General features: G+C 39.7%; 1 long non-coding RNA gene across 1 annotated transcript; it reads left to right on the forward strand.

Annotated features, from left to right (window-relative positions):
- The first annotated feature begins 648 nt into the window (after positions 1–648).
- LOC117775410 lies at positions 649–2,473 on the forward strand. The gene is made up of 2 exons (XR_004616262.1): positions 649–1,062; positions 1,106–2,473. It is a non-coding gene; the product is annotated as an uncharacterized LOC117775410 (long non-coding RNA).
- Positions 2,474–2,850: the final 377 nt, after the last annotated feature.

Consider the following 2,850-nt stretch of genomic DNA (forward strand, 5'->3'; position numbering starts at 1 on the left):
ATCTTGGCTGCCCCCCCCCCCCCCCCCCCCCCCCAAACCCCTATCTTAAGTGTCTCAAAGGTAAATTGCAAGGCGGCTGTCAGTCTTGCAGAATAATCAAGTCCATCTACCTCCGTCAATAGATAGCATGTATCATTGAGACTTCTCACACATGAACCATCTTCAGTAACTTCCCCTTAAAAACAGAAGCCTTTTCACAGGGAAGTTTGTATCAGTGGTCGTCTGTTATAATCTTCCAAGAATTGTCAGTGTCCGTGGAAGAGTGTGACTCATCTGCGCCCCCCCCCCCCCCCCCCCCCCCCCCCAACCCTGTAGTTTGTTTTTCAGTGCCAAATGTGGAAGGGAATCATGATGCAAACACACTGCGTACGTGTAGGGTCACATGATCCCCGCCCACCTGCTTCAGTTTGTCCCTCGTCTTCGCCGACAGGGAGATTTCCACTGACATGCATAATGTAACTGTTCCTCTTATAGACAATCCTACAGCGTTGGGAAGCTGTCCACGTGACCCGCGTCTTCAGAATGCACACGGAAATAAACCTGGAAAGCGTGCTTGCCTGTTTGTGTACGACTGCGAGCAAAGCTACGCCTGAGCAGATGTTTGAAATGCATAAGGGCTGTTATTGGATTACAAACTCACAGCTTGAAAATATCACGGGAAAGCTCAAATTCTGGATATTTATTCAGGTTTTTATTTCATTGATCCTAAAATAGGAATGGTGGTGGTCCTTTTTTAAATTTTATTACCAAACACTATTATTAAAAAATAATTACAACTACAATAAAAGGAAATTATGATATTCAGTATTTTTGAACATGTCAACAACAGCTGTAGTTTTTTATTGTTACTCTAATAGGAGTAAAGAGGATTTTTTGGAAACTATTTCAGCCAATGACAGTTTATGTATGATTGACTTAATTTCTTCATTATTGTGAAGAAACTTGTCACCCAGTGCAACTCTGTGAATCATTTCTGTCTTTTGATATTTTCTGTACAATGTTGAAAGTCTACAGAATAGGAAATAACAAGCTGTGGTTTCACAAACGTTGGTTTTGGTTTTTGTTGACAATAAGAAAATGTCGAATATCACCAGACTTCACCAAGTCTTTTAAAGTCATTCACCTTTAGAATGAAATGAACAACTTGGCGATGATGAATACAGGCAGGAGACATGTTAGAGTATTAACACTGCCTTCTCATTCTAACACTTACCATGGATGGTCGTTGTAACAGTACAAAGCCCTGAACTTTGCAAAACTAGGATTAGAACAGGAACCATGTAACTACACACACACTTGTGAGCAGTCCTGGTCTCTGGGACAGAGTGTGCTGCTGTTTTCTGTCCTGCCAGATGTAAAAATTTGATCTGTATCAGTTTTGTCCCCAATCGGCTCAGTAGAATCTGACTTGGGTCCTAAACATCAGGACTGAATAACGCTGACCTACTTCCTAATTGTTTACAAATCTGTGTATTTCATGTAAAGCAGTGTGAAACAATCTTAGATGCAGGTGGAAGTCGCCAGGTAACTGCACTAAAAGCCAAAACTTGGCATGTCGGGCCTTACAGAGAGGAGACATGTCGATGCTGCTTCTTGCCTATGGAGACTCCAGAGTTTGAGACATTTGCCAAGTCAGATTTTTTTATTTACAGACCGGTGGTGCCAATGTGACTCAGTGAGTCTCACGCTCTCTGCACTGCAAATGCACTCGGACATATCACACACTTGAAATCCCTCAGTACCCCAGTCACTTGGACTTTACAACAGGTAATGCAGTAAAACCACAGGGAAGCTAACTGTGTGTCTGCACACACACACACACATATATTTACAAAAATAACTTGTGAACAAATCAAACTGTTAATGTGACACCAAATGGCTGTTTCTGATGTGTGGTGTGGGAGTCATTTTTATTTGGGGAGTTTGGTCTTTTTGTTGCTTGAAGATTATGGGTGATGGTATTTTAAGTCAAGACCCTTTCAGGAATATAATGTGAAGTGAATGACAATGTAGACACTATGGTCAAAAATAAAATACCTGCATAAAAACAAACTCCTCAGTGATGGTCACTCAGTATATCGGCGTTACATTTTAATGGCAGTGATGTAAAACGCGGCTTTCGCTCTTGTTTCACCAAAATAAAAGCATTAAATTAAAGCGCACAGTTATTATTTGCCAAGCAGAACTATGTGACCCAGCTGATGTCATGCCAAGAAGTGTATGCTGTGTAGGGCTCAAAATATTTTGTAGAATAATTCATAACAATTAATGCTTAGGAAAAAATCAGAACAAAGTATAGTGTGTTTTGATTCATTTTACAACTGTGCAGGCCCCCTGTGCTTGTTTTTTTTTTTTTACTTTATATTTTTACTTTTTAATTTGGAGGGGACTCTGAAATCTGTTGATGTGGGTCAGGACTTCCTGTGCAATATGCTTTATAACTATCAATAAAAAAAACAATTTGAGCTGTTAACCTGTGGATCAGTTTTAAATGTGTTTTACAGACTTATTCCATGTTCAGAACCGGTTGAACTTGTTGGGTGGGGGTAGCAGTTACGCATAACAGGTTACATCTGATTGAGTATTATATATATATTATACTCATATCATTGTCTTTAATAGAGTTTCAGTCCCAAATGGTGAAAATTGAATCTTGTGCCCACAAGATATTTGTGGGCACTTGTTTGCATATAATAATTGACTTCCGTGCGTGGAATAAAAATTACTGTGTCGATGTCATTAGATGCACACAGCCACCGTGATGGTACGGATCCTCTCAAGTCTTAACGGGTGATATTTTTTTTATCTTTTATACACAATAAATGAACTTATCGGCACATGATAAATATC

The sequence above is a fragment of the Hippoglossus hippoglossus genome, chromosome 15 (assembly GCF_009819705.1).
Source record: "Hippoglossus hippoglossus isolate fHipHip1 chromosome 15, fHipHip1.pri, whole genome shotgun sequence".
In the NCBI taxonomy this organism is placed as follows: Eukaryota; Metazoa; Chordata; class Actinopteri; order Pleuronectiformes; family Pleuronectidae; genus Hippoglossus; species Hippoglossus hippoglossus.